The sequence below is a fragment of the Medicago sativa genome, chromosome 5, assembly GCF_051527215.1.
Source record: "Medicago sativa cultivar Bolivia chromosome 5, Bolivia_mono, whole genome shotgun sequence".
In the NCBI taxonomy this organism is placed as follows: domain Eukaryota; kingdom Viridiplantae; phylum Streptophyta; class Magnoliopsida; order Fabales; family Fabaceae; genus Medicago; species Medicago sativa.
In genome coordinates, this window is record NC_140753.1 from 30,900,151 (window position 1) to 30,920,562 (window position 20,412).

Below are 20,412 nucleotides of genomic sequence, written 5' to 3' on the forward strand. Positions count from 1 at the left end.
AGTCCAATAGTCCATATCCATAGATTTTGGAAATGTGAATCACACCTGTTTGTACTAAACAGTAATGCCAATGATATACAAAAGGTTCAAATCTCATTTGATCCCTTTTCACATATGTTATAGATCAGCTTATCAAGATCATGGAACTCAATTCCATTATTTGATTAACACACTTTTATAGAAAGCATTATTCGGATAATAGGACAAAATTTGTCTTTTATTCAACTACACAATCCTTCTCTTGTCAATACAAGATTTAGGACGTAATGCTTCTATATTATATGGAATTTAATAAAAATTATTTGGTTCCATATCAAATTAAGTTTAAGTCCAAGCATAAGCTCTTATAGTCAATGAAACTATTTGTTCCGTTCTAGACGTAGGTGGACTTCACTTATAGTTAATGTTCTACTTCTTTAAAACTCTATATTTCAACAAATATAAGATTAATCATCAAGTATCATATACTTATGATGCAAAAGTAGAAATTTAACTTTATATAACTATATGGGTAAATAAGAAGTCTTACTTCTTTCTTACTTTGACTCTTACAAAATTACGAGCAATTTTGTTTTTCAACTTTTGAAATAATTGCTTCCCTATTTAGCAACCATGTTTAACCTTCCAAGGTAGAGAAACAAAGTTTGAATTTTATTCTTATCCATTTCCATCTACTTGATAGGTTGAAACTCTTTATCGTATCATTATCTGTTGTCATTACCACTATAGGATATCTTATATCCACTCAATCGACCTGATGCTTCTGACAAGCATTCTTTTCGAATTTAAAGCTGCTAGGAAATGGTTGCTCGAAATTATACAGTTTTCTTTATTCTTAAGAACAATTCTTAATTTTGTACTAATTCAGAAACTCCTTTCTGAAGATTTTGTTCTTCATAAGAACATTTAACAGTATAATAAAATGTATATGGCGAAGAAATTCTAAATACAGAAAATAAATAAATTAAACGTATCATGATTTAAAAACATAATTAATTAGGTCTTTAATTAAATATGCTCCCACTATTTTACTCAAATCAAATGACCTTCAACATTTGAATCGGAAAATCACATTGGAAGATTTTCTAGTAGGTTGAAATCCATATTTCACCTTGCTTTAAGTCAACGGGGGCTGTACTCAAAACTCAGTTATTTAGGTAGGAACTCCTTCCAATTGTATCTCATACAACTTTCAAATCATTTGAGTGAATAACTCCTTACTCTAATCTATCATATAGATGTTCCCAAACATTGCTTCTAAATTTATTTTAATCTCATTAAAATTAATTTAGTTAAGTTAAACCCAAAAGAATAACACTTGGGTAAATTGGATTACAGCACCGCAACTTACTAGTATAAAATATGCGCTTCACGGAGGCAAAACCCACATATTCGATATTAGTCTTGAAGGGTGTTAAACTTTTGGAAAGCATTAAACTTAATATTTTATTTGAAGTAAATATATATATTTTAATCTTATTAAAATAATCTAGTTAGGTTAGATCCAAAAATAACAGTCAGTAAATAGAATTACCGCACCACAACTTACTAGTATAGAAAGTGCACCTCGCGGAGGCGAAACCTACACATTTCGATATTAGTCTTGAAGTGTGTTATATTTTGGAAACCAATTTACTTCATATTCTATTTGAAGGATTTTTATTTAGTTTAATATCATTGACATGTGTATCTCATACACGCGTCTTTAAAGATGCATGACATTCATACTCATAGAAAGCAAGTATATAAAACATTTAAAACATACATGCTAACATACATCTAAAACATGTTAAGCATACATCTCATACATGCGATAACTAAACATACATTTCATGCATCACATACATAAAATAATAAATTAGGTAGTATGGTTATGACATCCTAATGCGTGAGAATTAAATAAACTACTTTATTACAATTCTTTGACCCTCGAACAAACTTCACAAGCTTCTCCATCGGAATCATCTTTTGGCGTCGTCCTCTCTTCAACTTGAGCAATTACAATATTTAACTCTTAAATAAAATAAACTACGACACGCAGGCCGTATTTTAAAAATAAAATAAATCACGACACGCAGGTCGTATTTAAATAAATGAAACACCAAAACTAAGGTCATAACCATATACCACAACAAATAATAATAAATCCTTTTATTATTCTTTTATTAAATAATTTGAATTGTGACGCTGTTATGGCATTCAAACTGACACCGACGGTTCACTATATTTATGGCAATTTAAACTGAAATCAAAGCAAAATCTGTGATCCGCCGCATGATACTCTAATTGCCAATTCAAAACTGATTTCACGGTATATTGAATTTAAGAGTCAGGATCCGTTGACACCAGGTGTAAGTTAAAACACTTACACCAAATCTCAACCATTAAATCCAATTAATCTAATGGTTCATATTACACAATCAAGTTAATAAGGATCCTAAGCATGAAGATGACACTTGCTTGCAGAACAAGTCACATAATGATGCAGTACAAAAGATTAGTAATGTAGTACAATAGCTTAGCTGATAGTACATTTACATTCATGCAGTACAATAAGACTTGTATATATATACTTGATGTACCTTCATTCACAATTTAATGAATCATTTTCTCTTCTCTACTACATTCTTAATATGGTATCAGTTTCTTTCTCTCTCTTCTTGAGAGAGTTTGTTACGATCCAAACCCTAGCTTCCGCCATTGAAGCTTGAGCTTTAAGCTTCATTTTTCCTCTTCTTTTCTCTGTTTTTCGCATGATTCTTTGCGAATTCTTCTTCTTTCTTCTTGTTTTGATCTCAATTCTGCATTGAGAACCTTCTTTTCTCGTTATTCACGTTGTTCGTGATTTTGAGCTTCATCTTCTTCATTGCTCTGTTCTTCGCATTCCTTCTTTTTCATCCTTTTTCTGCATTTCTTTTGCACTATGCCTCCTCGTCGAGCTCCGATTGTTGTTCAACAAGCTGATACTGATTCTGCATTCTACGTTCATCCAAGCGAAGGACCAAATTCAGTTACCGTTACTCCTCTTCTTAACGGTTCTAACTACCTCGCATGGAGTCGTTCTATGCAACGTGCACTTGGTGCGAAGAACAAGCTTGCGTTTGTGGACGGATCTATTCCTATTCCTCCTTTTGATGATTTGAATCGTAGTGCATGGGAGCGTTGTAATCATCTCATACATTCTTGGATTTTGAATTCGGTTTCTCCGCAAATTGCGCAAACCATTGTTTTTCATGAATACGCCATTGATGTTTGGATTGAGCTTCAGGAACGATTCTCTAAGGTTGATAGAGTTCGTATTGCTTCACTTCGTTCTGCCATTAACAATTTGAAGCAAGGTTCCAAATCTGTCCTTGATTATTTCACAGAGATGAAATCTCTTTGGGAGGAGCTCAATTCACATCGTCCCATGCCTGTTTGCACTTGTCCTTTTCCTTGTAGATGTGAATCTATGCGTGCTGCTAGAGAATTTCGCATTGAGGATCAAGTGATGCAGTTTCTTACTGGATTGAATGACACTTTTTCAGTTGTGAAGACTCATGTTCTTCTCATGGATCCTCTTCCTTCAATAAACAAGGTTTATTCCATGGTTGTTCAAGAAGAGAGCAACAATACTGCACTTACTTCTGCTTCAACTTCTACTGAAGATTCAAGCATTCTTGTTAATGCTTCAGATGCAAGGAGGACAAATGCTCGTGGAAAATCCTCTTCTGGTTTTCCTCAATCTAAGAATAATTCAAGATATTGCACCTTTTGCCACAGGAACAATCATACTGTGGATTTCTGTTACTTGAAGCATGGTTTTCCCAATAACAATAAAACTCATGCTTCTTCTAATGCTGTAACTTCTGAAGGTTTAACTGATTCTCAATCAGTTGGTGAAGGATCTTCTATGGTTTCTCAGACTGGTTTGACTCAGGAGCAGTATGGTCATCTGGTCACATTGCTTCAACAGTCATCTTTGGTTCCTCAAACAACCAGTCCTAACCCTGCTAGCACCAACCACATTACTTCTTCCATTCCTTCCTTCACCTCAGGTATAAACACTGTCATTTCTTGCTCTTTACATGTTCAATCTAATTATTGGCTTATTGATTCTGGAGCAAATGAACATATTTGTTCTTCTTTACATTTGCTTCATTCCTTTCATAAAATCAAACCTATGCTTGTTACTCTTCCTAATGGCACTACCATAATTGTTCATTATGCTGGCACTGCTGTTTTCTCTCCTCATTTTCACATCACTGATGTTCTTTATTCACCACATTTTAAGGTCAATTTGATTTCTGTCTCTAAGCTTTGCAATATTTTATCCTATCATGTTAATTTCTTACCTGATAAATGTGTGATACAGGACATGAAATCTCAGAGGATGATTGGTTTGGGTAGTGTTTGTGATGGTCTCTATAGGTTGAATCCTGATTCTTGTAATAAAGAGCCATCTATTTCTGTTTCTTCTTCTACAAGTTTCTCCAATAAATTTTCCCAAACTGCTTGTAATTCTGTTTGTTCCAATGTAGTTGTTTCCCCTATCCCTTCAAATGCAATCTGGCACTTTAGATTAGGACACTTGTCTAATCAAAGGTTGGCCAAGATGCATCAATTGTATCCCTCTATTTCTGTTGATAATAAAGCTGCATGTGACATTTGTCACTTTGCCAAACAAAGAAAATTACCTTATAACTCAAGTCATTCTATTGCCAAATCTAAATTTGAATTACTTCATTTTGATATTTGGGGGCCTTTGGCTCAAACTTCCATTCATGGACACAAATATTTTCTTACTATAGTTGATGATTTCAGTAGATTCTTATGGGTTATTTTGCTCAAAACCAAAGCTGAAGCTTCTATAGCTGTCAAAAATTTCATTCAATTGATTGATACTCAATATCATATCACTCCTAAATTCATTAGGTCAGATAATGGCCCTGAATTCCTTTTGTCTGAGTTTTATGCTTCAAAGGGCATTATCCACCAAAGAGCATGTGTTGAAACTCCTGAACAAAACTCTAGAGTTGAAAGAAAGCATCAGCACATTCTCAATGTTGCTAGAGCTTTACTCTTTCAATCCAAACTTCCTAATATTTTCTGGAGTTATGCTGTTTTACATGCAGTCTTCCTTATTAATAGAGTCTCCACTCCCATTCTTCATTATAAGTCTCCTTATCAGGTCCTCCATGATTCTTTACCAGACATTCATTTCTTTAAAGTGTTTGGTTGTCTTTGTTATGCTTCTACACTTCAAGCTCATAGAACAAAATTACAACCTAGAGCTAGAAAGTGTGTTTTCTTGGGATACAAGTCAGGTTTTAAAGGTTCTGTCCTTTATGATCTAGATTCCAGAGAAATTTTTGTTTCAAGGAATGTTGCTTTTTATGAAACCATTTTACCCTACATTTCATCTTCTCCTTCTTCCACCACCAACTGGCAATATGTTTCTGATTCCCCAGTTTCTGCATCAATTTTTGATGAGTCAGTCACTCCTTTAAACCCTCCTTCTCCATCTCCATCCTTACCAACTCATGACATTCACCCTCCATCTTTACCATCTTCAACTTCTTCTACATCTTCTCCCACTGATTCTGAATCCTCTCCTTCTCCATCACCTCCACCTATTCCTGTTCCCCTTAGAATTTCCACTAGAAATAAGACTACTCCTGCATACTTACATGACTATATTTGTACTGCACCTCATATTTCTTCTGCCAATACCAGTAATTGCAAGTATCCTATTTCAAGCTTCCTTTCTCATACACATTTATCTAACTCTCATTCCATTTTTGCTATGTCTCTTGTTTCATACACTGAACCCAAATCCTATGCTGAGGCCATCAAATATGACTGTTGGAAACAAGCAATGCAGACTGAACTTGCTGCTCTTAATCAAACTGGAACCTGGAAAATTGTGGATCTTCCTTCATCAGTCAAACCTATAGGGTGCAGATGGGTTTATAAAGTGAAACATAATGCTGATGGCTCTATTGAGAGATACAAAGCACGTTTAGTAGCCAAGGGATATAATCAAATTGAAGGCTTGGACTATTTTGATACCTTTTCCCCAGTTGCCAAAGTCACAACTGTGAGATTGGTTATAGCTTTGGCATCAATCAATCACTGGTTCTTGCACCAACTTGATGTCAACAATGCTTTTCTTCATGGAGATCTTCATGAAGATGTTTACATGACTATACCACCAGGTGTCACTACTTCAAAACCCAATCAAGTTTGTAAGCTTTCAAAATCCCTTTATGGACTCAAGCAAGCCAGTAGAAAATGGTATGAAAAATTAACTGGACTTCTTATCAGCAATGGCTACAAACAGGCAACTTCAGATGCTTCCTTGTTTACTAAGAAAGCTTCTGATAGTTTCACAGTGCTCCTTGTATATGTTGATGATATCATCCTTGCTGGTGATTCTCTTGCTGAGATCAGTTCTATCAAGAATGTTCTTAATCAAGCTTTCAAAATTAAGGATCTTGGTAAATTGAAGTATTTCTTGGGACTAGAGGTTGCTCACTCTCAAAATGGTATTTCTTTGTGTCAAAGAAAATATTGTCTGGATTTGTTAACTGACCCAGGTTTACTTGGTTCCAAACCAGTCAGTACACCCTCTGATCCTTCCATCAAGTTACATAATGATGCCTCTCCTCTCTACAATGATATTTCTGCTTATAGGAGATTGGTGGGAAGATTGATTTATTTGAACACAACAAGACCAGACATCACCTTCATCACTCAGCAACTTAGTCAGTTTCTCAGCAAACCTACACAAACCCATTATAATGCAGCTCTGAGAGTTCTTAAATACCTTAAAGGCTCTCCAGGTCGTGGCCTTTTCTTCCCCAGATCCTCAGGATTACATATTCAGGGGTATACTGATGCAGACTGGGCAGGATGCAAAGATACGAGAAGGTCCATCTCAGGCCAGTGTTTCTTTTTGGGTCAATCTCTTATTTCTTGGAAAACAAAGAAACAGCCTACTGTGTCAAGATCCTCTTCAGAGGCTGAGTATAGAGCAATGGCATCTGCAACTTGTGAACTTCAGTGGTTGACATATTTGCTCAAAGATCTTCATATTGAATGTGTGCAACTTCCTGTCTTATATTGTGACAACCAAAGTGCTATACATATTGCAGCCAATCCTGTTTTCCATGAACGCACCAAACATCTTGAGATTGATTGCCACATTGTGAGGGAAAAACTTCATGCTGGTTTGTTCAAGCTTCTGCCAGTCACTACACATGATCAGTTGGCAGATTTTTTCACAAAATCCTTATTTCCACAGCCTTTTAACCTTTTACTTTCCAAGCTGGGATTGTTAGACATCTACCAATCTCCATCTTGTGGGGGGCTATTACACAATCAAGTTAATAAGGATCCTAAGCATGAAGATGACACTTGCTTGCAGAACAAGTCACATAATGATGCAGTACAAAAGATTAGTAATGTAGTACAATAGCTTAGCTGATAGTACATTTACATTCATGCAGTACAATAAGACTTGTATATATATACTTGATGTACCTTCATTCACAATTTAATGAATCATTTTCTCTTCTCTACTACATTCTTAATAGTTCAGATTATACGGGCCAAAAATAGGGTGAGACTGCTTTCCTTTCTGTGTACTGTAGCTCTTACGACAGTCTCACCTGCATAACATCTCTCCATCTTTGTCATTCAATATGTAACGCATTTTAATTTTTGATAATCTCCCAATTTCATAATCTGTTTAGATATCGACGATAAATCATGGTATTGATAACCATGTATTGATAACTAAAGTAATTTAAATCTCTCAATTGAAAACTATGTATTGATAACATGTATGCGTATTGTAAAAAATGTATGGGTATTTGTCATGTGTGGTTATCATGTTCATAATCGAAAGCTTCAATTTTATATTGCAATTCACGTTTGTTTTAATTTATTAATCTACTCAATTTATTCCCTTTTTGTTTCATCCACCCACCATTTTGGCTATTTTCTGTTCTTGCAAAATTAAGGTTCACAGGCATCACGTTGATCTTTAGTAATGTAATATATGCATCGAAATATGAAGCTTTGTTGTGTCTGATGGAAGATCTCAAGTAATTAGAAAGAACGATTTCAAGCAAGCGCTGGGACAAGAGAACGGAGAGAAGATTGTATGTATCTCACTTTTGATTCCTTTTAATTTAATAGATGGAAGCCCGTTGGATTAATTTAATTTAATGGTTAAGATTTGGTGTAAGTCTAATGACTTACACCTGGTGTCAACGGATCCTGACTCTGAATTTAATAACACTTTATGAAAATTCATGAATTGTTTCAATAATTAAGAAATGGTACCTTTATCAAATTCCTTCAAAAAGTACCTTTATCAAATCTCCTTCAAAAAGTACCTTTATCAAATCAAATTTGATAAAAGAGAACACGGATTGAAATCAGAATTTGATAAATCGAAACAAATCATATACAAACTAAAATTTAAAACATATATGCTTTATCATACGGCATACATCTCATGTATAAGAATCAGAAGCATATTTATATGATCGTACATATTTATATGATCGTATCACAAAATCAAGTTAGGCAAACAACAACAGATTTGAATTCAATGATTTAATCACAACCAGGCTCTGATACCACTGAAGGGATTTTAAGAGAGGTTTTTCAAAAATTTATAATCCTCTTAGCGGAACAAATCCCATTGAAACGGATCTTGATTAAATTATTAATCACAAATCAAACAGAACACATGCTTAAACACTTTAAGGATTCATGTGTTTACCTCTTGAAGCGCAGAACCTTTGTAGAAGAAATATATCTGATCACGAGCAAAGCAAAGCAGCGATGCCTCTACTCAGTCCACACAAACAGAACTTCTCCGATGACCGGTGCTAGCCAATTCCAACGGAGATTAGAGAGAATAGGTTTAGAGAGTGGCGGCTAGGTTTACTTTGTGAATTAGGTTAAGCGTTTCAACTAACAGTCAATTAAGCTTCAACACAAGGGTTATATTTATAGAACCACTTGTGTGGTCAGCAAGACAAACACTTAAGTACACCGTACCTTACGGTGCACCATATTTCACTGAAACACACCGTACCTTACGGTGGACCGCGTTTCTCTATTTTTCGTAAATTAAATAATAAATCATATTTAATTATTTAATTACTAATAAGTCTTACTTATTATTATATAAATAAGTCTCACTTATTTATTTTATAATTAAGTCTTACTTATTTATTTCTCTCATCTATCTGTCCTTTGTGTGTGACCCTATAGGTTCTCATAACGTTGGCAATAATATTAAATCACATATTTAATATTATAAACAGTGAGCGGTATCTAGCAACACATCACTGCTACCCAAGTGACGAGAATGTCATGTGATCTGACGAAACCTTTCTGTGATAATGATCATGTGTATAATTACCCTTTTGCCCTCATGTCTATATTGAACACAAGGCATAGACCGTGTCATCCTTGTCTAGTTCAATATTGGGCCCGTAGACATTTCTCCTGTTATGTAGGAGGGGCAAATTCCATCTAGGTCACTCATGTCCCTCAGCATGATTCATGGAGTACCCATCTACCAACTTTATAGTCATCCTGTTACGGACAACATTTGAATGGTGACAAAGCACTCGACTCCAACATCTAGGGTACATAGTGGTTTCAGGTCGAAGGGTGGAATACACCACTATCACTATGAGAATATCTTATGACACTTTTCATAACTTTTACTATGTAGTATTCTCATAGCGGGTCAATCCAATATAAATATTACTCCTAATATTTATATCTATGTGAAGACTTGATAACTCTTTTATCCATGATCTGTGAGATGTGATCATCAGTCTACCCACATAATAGTCTCTATGCTTTAATGATATCCACTTCTCAATAAAGCTTGACTACGGATACTTTAAGAATAGCGTCCTTATGTTTAATGGGATCTCACAATTAAGTTATACTTAATGTTCCATAAAACAGACTACCTATTCTAGGGACTTTATTATTTTGAAACAAAACAAAATCAATAAAGAAATGCCTTATTATTATATATTCACAATATATACTTATATCAATATCATGATACAAAGCCAAACCCAATCGACATAGATTGGCTATTAGGGCTTATTCCAACAGAGTCTTTGTATTAACTTGTTTATTATTTTTCTTTTAATGGTGAACCATGCTTGTGAGGTGTTTGAGAGAAGGTTTTGCGATTCTAGGTATTGTTTTTGGTTTTGGTAGTGAGTTTGGCTGCTCTTTTGGTGCCTAATTTTGCTAATTATTCTGTCACTTGTTGGAAGCAGCGTATGCATTGTTCTTGGCTTTGTGTTGCATGCTTTGTTTTATTGTATAGTTTTGAAGGAGGATTTGGGTTTGAGTGTATGGTTTCAGATGATTAAATTTTTAAAACTTCGTCTATGTTCAGTCCAACTAAAAGTGCTTGTGTCCTCATTTGTGAAACTATGTTCTTATTCTTAGAAAAAACTTAAAAGTTATAAACACCAAGTATGTGTTTTGTTCTATTTGAATAATAGAAAAATTTTCTGTTCGTATAGGAAATGATTTGGTTTGTAAAGGTTAACAGTTTTGTTTTGCAAGGATTGATCAGTTTGGATTCAAAGTACAGAACTCTATTCATTGAACCTTAAAACCGATTATTTTCGGACATAATATGAACGGTTGAGTTTTGCTAAACTGATTCTGATTTCGGTTTTGTTTTCTTCTTTAATTGAACCATAAAGAGTCCTAATTTGCACAATAAATGTAACTGTTAGAACATAAGTGGCTGAGATGTTGAAAATTGTTTATGTTGTCCTTTTTGACTGAACTTTAACTGAGATGTACTTTGATTTTGTTAGATGTTAACTGAGTAGCAATTATGTGAGTTTCATTATGTTTCATGATTATTACTTACACTATGTAATCTTAGATATAAATCAAATAGAGAAAACAAATCAAGTTTAACCGTGTGCATATGCTTCAGTTGTACTTGTAGCAAGTTAGTGTACTGTCTGCAACTATCCATTAAACATAGCACATACCAAAAAATATTCCAAAACCATTTTGATGTGTAAATGGTTTCTGCGAGTTGTACTCCAAAACCATTTTGCTGTGAAAATGTTTTCAGAGTGTTGATTTGGTTCAATTACAGTAAAAAATGTGGCTTTGTGTTAATTTTTGGCCGATGCACTGATTGCCCTGCCAACGGTTGTTTTCTTTCAATGGTTTTCTTTCAATGGTTTGGCTCTAAATTCTAATATATTTTGATGCTATTAAAAATGTGGTTGTGTGTTAATTTTCGGCAGATGCACTGATTGCCCTGCCAACGGTTGTTTTCTTTCAATGGTTTTGCCACATTTCACTTACTTGCGTCGTCCTTATTTTCTTTCGCTTGCTTAGATATAGTTGGAACTCAAAAAGGTTTGTTTGATGCTGACAATGCATTTTTTTATCATCCGTTTGAAGTATTTGTTCTATATTTTTGTTGTTGCTGGTGCTAATCCTTTCTGTAATGGATTCCTAGTTTTTAAGAAAGTTCACAGATATTGTTTTTCTAAACAACATTTGCACAATGTGATCTATCTCAAAACAATGATTTCCTTGATGCTTCGAGTTATTTATGCACAAAATTGGTTATTTATGCCAAAACCATTTTGCTGTAAAAATGGTTTCTGTGAGTTGTACTCCAAAACCATTAGATGTATTTAATGGTTTTCTTTGATCATGCAGGTGAAAAAAACTAAGGACCTAGAGCCATTTCCATCATTCAGTTTTGGACTGACACAATTGGAGGAGGAGGAAAGGAATGTCACTGCTTCATCATCCGGTGGTGATAAAAATAAGGAGCCGAAAACAAGAGAGGCTAAGGGTAAAGAAAAGAAGCAGCACATAAAGAAGACTAAAAAAAAGAAACAATAGAATGAAGAACAATTGGAGGAGGAGCAAAGGAATGTCACTGGTTCATCATCTGGTGGTGATAAAAATAAGGAGCGGAAAGAAGAGGCTAAAGGTAAAGAAAAGAAGGATCAAAAAAAGAAACAACAAAATGATGCACAAGATTCTGATGAAGGAAGTTCGGTTGATGAAAATGCAAAGCAAAGACTGAGGATCAAGATGAGTATACCTAAGGTATATGAGCTTATGAATTCAGTAAATGGAAAAAGAAGAAAAAAGGAGATAATTGACGTATTAAATGACAGTGACTTTGGAGGAATGTTGCATATCTGCAACTGGAAAAAAGTCCACACACTCTTTGTGGATTGAGTTGTTAGAAACTTTGACAAAGAGGACCTGTGGATTGTATTATGCAAGACCGAGGTACTTCCATTGAAAGAGGAAGATGTACATAGGGTGTATGAGCTTCCAATGGCAGGGAAACAGATTAACGTCGATCTCTTCTCTGAGGCAGCAATAAAGAGATTGAGGAAAGAATTAGGACTGAATGGAAATTATTCTGCTTTTGTGAGGGTGACAGATTTGGAGAGAATATTGAAGACACTAGAGAAACCAAAAGCGTGGGTGAAGGGTGAAATCTGTTTTATCATTCACAATTTTGTGCCGCACTAATAGTAGCTTTGTATCTCTCCAATATGCGCACATATTAGAAGATCCAGCTGGGGTTAGTGCTCACATGTTCTTGGGTATATGAAAGAAGGCCTGCAAACTCCGAAAGTTGCAAATCCATTAGCGGACTTCCACTTCCTAATGGTGATCATTATATATATATATATATATATATATATATATATATATATATATATATATATTGTACTTTTAAAACAACTAAGTGGTGGATTTTTAAATTATGTATGTGCATGTTTTTATTGTGCAGATTAATTACTTGGAGAAAATGGGGAAGAGAAGCCCATTTGTGACAGAAAAATACAAGCGGCCATCACTTCGTGATTGGGATGTCAAGACGGCAAACCAAGACCTTCAGAAGGTCCATGACCTTATGGGACTCGAGCATGGACTGACAGCCGGGGTATCAAGATTGTACAACACCGACGAAGGTCTGCTTGTATTGTGTTTTGATGCAGATACCTGTCTACTCTCTAAGGTGAGAGAAAAATAATGATATAACAATTATTCATGCAATATTATGGTTTTAATTAGTGTCCACTCTCTAAGGTAAGAGAAAACCCGGATATCTTAATGATTTCCAACATAATATTGTGTTTTTATGGTTTTCAAAATCCTAATAGTACATATACATAAAATAATTGCAGGCAGAGATGCATCTTAATCATTGTAGGTCCTGTATACGGATCTACACTACAACCGCAGAAACCTTGGAAAGAAGAATCGCTGAGGGAAATGTTGGAACTTCTGGGAAAAATGATGCAGTTCCAAAAGAAACAAACACAACCAAGGACAATCTGATTGAAGTGCAACCTGAACCCGAGGAGAATAAGAGTTCAAGTAATGAAAAGGGGATGGAAGTACCTGAAACTGAAGATAATAGAAGTTTGAGTGCCGGAACAGATCTAACCCGAAAAAGAAAAGAAAGAAGTTCTAGTGTAGATAATGGACAGAATCAGAATGAATCATCCATACCAAAAACAAGAACTCGAGGGGAGGAAAGGTACTGCATCTAATTTTTTAAGTCTTTGAATGACACTTCACATCAAAATTGTAAAACTCTGTAAAATAATTTTGTAAATCATGTTCAATGATACTTCACATCAAAAACTGTATCCGCTGTTTCATATTATGTTTTGTATTTCACACGTGTACATGCTTTAATGTTTGATATCTGCACAACATCGACACATATAAGAATGTGTATAATTCCTATTTTCTCAAATTATTACAGATGGTTTCAGGTTGAATAATTGCACATAAATGTTAAATTTCAGGGGGGGGGGGGGGGGTATTTGCAAGGTCAGTGCATGACACAAATGTTAATTTTGAAAAAAAAAAAATCAGATTTTTTTCAAAAAAAAAAATATATATATAGTCAATTACCCCCCTATGACGTGGCATGACTTTTCTGACCATGTGGCAGTGCCACGTGGCAGTTAACGGCACATCAGCATGTTGGATGGAGGAAATTAACGGAGGGGGGTAATTGACAGACGCTAGACAATTTCAGGGGGGTATTTGATGAACCTTGCAATTTCGGGGGTTTTTTTGGCTATTTACTCTTCTGCAAAATATTAATTATGCAAACTAACAATTATGTAATTTATTTGATAGTGCAACTCCATTAAGGTCGGTGTTACCAGATGTAATAATCAACTTGGATAATGTCCAAACTGTGCAGACAAAGAAAAGAAAGAAGCATGATATGCTTTATTCTGTGGCACATACCCTGAGCGTAGAAGAGCTGTGAAGAAATCAAAATACCTTGCAAGCCCCTACGATGAAGCTGTCTATGAGTCAAATGCAACTAAGATGCAGAAGGATATATCAACATTTGTATAGAGCATTTCACATGATGAGTAAGAGAAAACCATTTTAAATATCTATTGGCAAATTATATGAATTAGTAAGCTTTGCAATAATACTACTAATAATATTTTGAAGAAATTAAACTATTCTAGTTAAGAAAAGTGTAGTAGCATGAAACCATTAATTTCTTCTTAGGTTGTACTAAAATAATTAAATGTTAATTTTTTTTGCCAAATTGGTTGTTTTATTTGGATTGTTTGTTTTATTTGGCTATACTACAGCTTGTAATCTCAGATAATATCCTAGTAGCACAAATCCTAAATGTTTTATAATAATGTAGGACGGAGATTTTGTACTGCTCGGATAACATGGCTCATGCTTTCACTCTACAAAGGAGTGACTTGTGGCCACTTCAAAAAGATGAATGGGTGTCATGCTTCGTGATAAATGTCTAGGTTAATTGCTTGAACTGGAATCAACGAAAGGAAAAAATGACAATACTGGTTACACCATTCATCAATTATGTATGCATTACATTCCATGAATGTTAAAAGTTTACAAATTGTTTAGGTCTTTTTGGAATTGATTTTAGTCATTTTATATAAACAGGTTGACATGGAAAGACCTGATGCCCTAGATATAACGAACCCAGTTGCATGCAAAAGATTCATCGAGAGACTGAAAAAGTTCAAATACATGGATTGGAAGGCTATTGACCCTACATGTCTAGAATATGTAAGACTCAATTCATTATAGTTTTGGAAATTTCTACATATTGATTGTTTGAATTATATGGTGTTGATTATTTTACTGATGAAATAGATAATGAAGCCAGCACTAATTGGAAATCTGGGTAGTCATTATGTATGCTTCATTGTGAATCTCAAGAGCCAAAAATTTCAATTCCTGAACAGCTTGATAGGAGAAACATTGCACATGAAGAATGGCAAAGCGACTATGCACAAAAAGATGTTTGATATATGGCTGAAGGAGGTGGAAGCATTTGTGACAGAATTGTATAAAAAAGAAAAATCACAATGCCTTTCTAGTTTAGGACATTTAAGTGGGAAACACCAAGGGTGCCTACTCAAAGTGATAAAGACAGTTGTGGAGTCTTTTGGATGAAGTTTTTTGCTGAATGGGATGGTGGCAATACCCAAATGGAATCTTTCAAAGATTGGTCCAAAATGAAAAAGCATGGGAAGAATGGCAAGGTTGCAAAAATTATGGATTTGAGAATTGGAATCTGTTCCACAATATTAAGCGACTCAAGCAATTGCAAAAGAAACTATGTGGAGAAGGCAACAACTTCATACTATGAAGAAACGCTTCAAAAGCTAGCACGTCCAACATGATATGTAACCTCCGATAACAGACTGAATTAGTGTTAATGTCTTTTTTATTGAGTTTGTATAAAGATGTTGATGAATTTCTGGATATGTTCTTGAATCAATTATAACACTCCTCTTTTGTTCTCTATGATGTCTGAATTTTGATAAATTGAAACAAACTTAGGGGTATGGAATACTAAAACCATAAGTATGGTTTAATGGTTTTGATAGTGTTCTATGTGAAACCAAAATAATTGTCTAATGGTTTTAAATGATGAAATTATTATTGGTACATGGTTATGTATATGTGTTAAATTTAATCAAACAATTTATCTTTTAGAAAAACAAAACATAATAAAAGAAATCAATATTGTAATATGATGTAGCGAAAAAAAAAATGAACATACTTTTGCTTTATTTTATGTTTGTTTTTCGTGTTTGATAGAGATCTGGCAAGTGTACCAAAAACTATCGAAGTAGTAAAAATATTGATCCACAAGGACTGTATTAATTTCAATTGTAGCAAGCGCGTTATACGTTAGGATGTGTAAAGTTTGTATTTGGTTGCCTAGGCAGTAAGGTTTGGTTTTAATCAGATTTGATTAAAGTAGAAAGAGTTTGAAAGAAAATTATATTGAGATGAATGGTTAAGCCGGTGAATCCACTATTGCTTTATATGAAAAAGTCTTCCTCTCTCTACTCTCAATTACTACTCAGTTTTTACGATAAATTAACTAAGTGACTTTGATCAATCTCTCGCATCAAAGCCCTTTCCTAAGTTATAACCCTATTAATCTCTTAACGTGATTGAATAACCGCGGAAGCAATTTTGGAACGTTAATTCATGTATCATAACCTTCAATTTCCTATCTCTAGGTTCCTAGTGTTGAGTTAAACAAAATTACTATTTCAGGATTAAAAGCTAGGGCTAGTAGTCATTCAATTCCTAAGATCAATTCATGTGATTGCAAGAAGCTAGGGCTAGTAGTCATACAAAACAATAATCATGAAAAGCAATAAACACAAGTAATTCTGAATAAAAACTGAATAGCATTGATTATAGAGAGAGTTCAACTACAAAATCATATATTACAAAAGTTTCATCATGGCTTAACCAAACTAAAGGTTTAGCTACTCATAGCTAAACAATCATAAGAAATAACAAGAGAAAACATACATAAATCTAACCAACGGGGTGTTGGTATGAGATTCAGGGCTCGTTCCTTGGTCTCCTGTCGTCCTTAGTGCTCAAAATCGCAATAATAATCTGTACCAAAAACCCTTGCTAGCAGCTGGTTATTTATAGAAAGAAAATTAGGGTTTCAGAAAAGCCCATCATCGTGCCACGTTACGGGCTGGTCGTGGCACGATGCTTCATTAATCCTACGTGGCAGCAGACAAAATCAACCATCGTGGCACGTTGCATATTGCTTCGTGCCACGAAATTTCCAGAGATGAATCTTTGTCCCACGCTTCCTTCAACATGCCACGAACGTCACCAAACGTGGCACGATGCTTCATTCTTGGGCAATTTTCCTTGGTTTCTTAAATTTTCTTCTCTTGAGCTCTCGTTCCTGTTTTGGCTTGATTTCACCATGAATTCATTGCAGTTGACTCTCTAAATGCTAAAATAAAGACCTAGATAGAACTAAAAACTAATGTTGATGCACTGTCATCACAACCCCAAACTTAAACCATTCCTTGTCCTCAAGGAATCAATTTGCAAATGGAAAAATCGCAGTGAGATAACAACTTACCAACCAATGATATGCTTAAAAAGTTCACTCCTTTCCGGTGTAATGATGTACCGGATGCCTAGCTCATACCTCCAAATCCACAACTCCACGCAATTGTTTGAATAGGGTCACACAATCATCATGCAGGTCTGCTGTATTACCATAAGATTGAAAAACTTCTAAACTGTCAATCAAAGTCAGAGTCAAGTACACACTTTTAAGGTCTTTTAGGGTTATAACGGGGCTTAGGTGAAAGGTGGATATAATTTGGGAAGTAGTGTTATAAAACAATGAAGTTAAGCTCATACTACTTGGATACTTTGGTAACTACACAGAAAACCAATCCTTCCTTTCAAATTGAACATAGAAGAGTACTAGAGAACTTATTCTTTTGAGACATATAAACATTGTTGGTCTCATACACAAGATTCTTTTCTTTTCATTCATTTTTTTTTTCCTGCATATTTTCAAGTGCTTTTCAAGAGACAAAATATAGTATTTAGCCATTTTCCTTCTCTTGGTTCTCTAGTACCCCCACCCCAAACTTAGTAAGTTGCTAATTCCAGAAGCAACCCCAAACTTGAACATTTCACAATCTAAAGAGCTTACTTCAAACAAATAATTGGGACATTCATTCCTAAGGTCTTCTAGGTTTGTAATGTGGCTCGTCACCGAACAAAAAGGATCTATACCTAATGGCTCAAATTGGCTTTACAAAGGATAAATAATGCATAGATCAAGGTAGGCTTAAAAAGGCCTAAGGTACCAAGCACTTTGCCTTAGTGTGTACAAAACAAGACCAATCAACAAATAGAGAAATATCGCAAGTTCTAGAAACAACAGTTGCATGGAACACTCATATATGTAAAATTTAAAAAATAAAAATTTGGCTATGGACCTTACAAGTTGAGATATCTGGGAATTGTGGCTACCTATTTCCTTTGCCGTACACTTCCCTTTGAATCAATTAGGCATCATCCTCCTTGAACTCTTTGGCATATCATTGGTATAGCATTGTTATGAGACTGATAAAATTCCACAAACAAACAGATTCATTAATAATAAACAAAGGAAAGCATCACAAACGGGGGATTAAAGTTAAACAAGGTGCAAACCAACAAAATGTTCAAATGGAATAAAAAAAAAGTTACATCAAAATAAAAAGAACAAAATATCGAAAGCTGAAAAGTAAAATTGGACTGTAAGTCCATCACTGCTCATCATCATCAGTGGCCTCCTGATCACCCTGCAAGCCAGCATAAAATTCATTCACGCTCTGATCACTAGCTGCCTTCCCACGAGCAAAGTCAGATTGAAGGCGACCCTCTCTCTCTCCAGTACGTCTCCTCTGCTCCATAATGTAGTCCTCCATGTTGGCTTCAGTGCCAAACCTATCAAAAGCATTGCTCTGAAGGGATCTCTGACGGTGCTGATCAGCAGCAAGAGAAAGCTCCGCTCCAAAGTAAGGACCGTCCACAAACAGCTGTGATGATGTATCCTGAGCCCAGCAAGCCATACCTCCTAAGTAATCCAGCATCATCAGGTGTAGTGGTGGGTATTGAGGCGCATCCTCCTGCATAGGTTGTGCCTGAGATGGTCCTCCACGCTCTCTCTGAACTGGTGGTCCTTCACGACCCTTCTTCTTCTCAAACTTTGCCATGGCGGTATCATCAATAGCTCCCTTTGACTTAAACATGATGTCTTCAAGCTCCTCCGGGACACCTTCCTTCTTACACAAAGCATTAATCAAGCAAGCGTGCCCCAAATGCACTGAAGTTCCGCAGTTTGCCATCTCCTTAAGACTCAAATGAATCAAACGTCCAACATTTATCCCATAGCCAAAAATAATGGCCTCTAGAATATACAGCCTCTCCATAGGCAACCCAGATGTAGCATAAACACTTTCCAAGGTAGAATGAATGAATGAAGCCCAAGCTTTGTATTGTGGCTTGAGGTCCACCACTTCCATCCTAGTAGGGAACCCAGTAGCTCTGGACCTAACATAATCAACACCCTCTTCGCCAATTTCCTGCAAAATCTGCTGAAGTACATCATCAGAAGGAAAATTATTCGAGCTCCTTGACCTCCTAATTTCTACGTGACATTGTCTTGGAGGCTTTACCCCTAGAAATGCATTGATGGCTCTAGGGCTATACTCTATCTGCTTTCCACGGACATAAACCACATTATCCTCATCTCCAAAGGCATTAGCAAAGAACTCAAGAGCAATGGTGCGATTGCTTTCTTTTTCAACCATGTCGTTCAATTTCTTCCACCCAAGCGTTCTTATAGTTGTTTCAAATTGAGGATACCTCTGAAGGTTGATGAAATCAAACCTCCTTTCACCAGAAAACTTAAACCCCTTGATCTTTTCAAACCTCTCGGCATGTTCGTCATCCTCAAATTTCTCATAATCGGGTTGTTGTGATGGTTGGGTTGATTGGGTGCTGCGGGTTGTTCTGGAGCGTTTGTTGGATGCTGAGGCCATTTGTGGAGTTAGGTTAGATTGTTTGGATGTTTTGGGATTGAGGAAGATGAAGATTGGGTGGTTAGGGTTTGTGAAATAAGGGCTAGGTCGAATTTGGGGGAAAAAATTGATGTGTTTGATGAAGTAATGGGTTGGAATGTTTGTGAGAATGATGAAGATGTATGAATGATGGTGAGGTGCGAGTTTGAGAGGTAGAGAATGGGTGAGACGAAATTTGGGCAGAGTTTTGGTAAGGGAAAATGAAATGGTGAGAAATTTGTGAGATAAGTATATAAAGAAAAAGGTCCTTCGTGCCACGTTGGGTCAGGGTCATGCCACGATGCAGGAAAACGTGGCACGATCATCGTTCTCGGTAGCAACGTGCCACGATCATAGAACCATCGTGCCACGTTCATAGTTCTTCCAGCAAACGTCCCACGTTTTGAGAGTGTTTGTGCCACGAAATTTCCAGTGGCGA

General features: G+C 35.6%; 2 pseudogenes; both read left to right on the top strand.

Annotated features, from left to right (window-relative positions):
• Window positions 1–11,671: 11,671 nt before the first annotated feature.
• On the top strand, window positions 11,672–13,081 carry LOC146921727 (uncharacterized; annotated as a pseudogene).
• Window positions 13,082–13,156: 75 nt separating this feature from the next.
• On the top strand, window positions 13,157–15,764 carry LOC146921728 (uncharacterized; annotated as a pseudogene).
• Window positions 15,765–20,412: the final 4,648 nt, after the last annotated feature.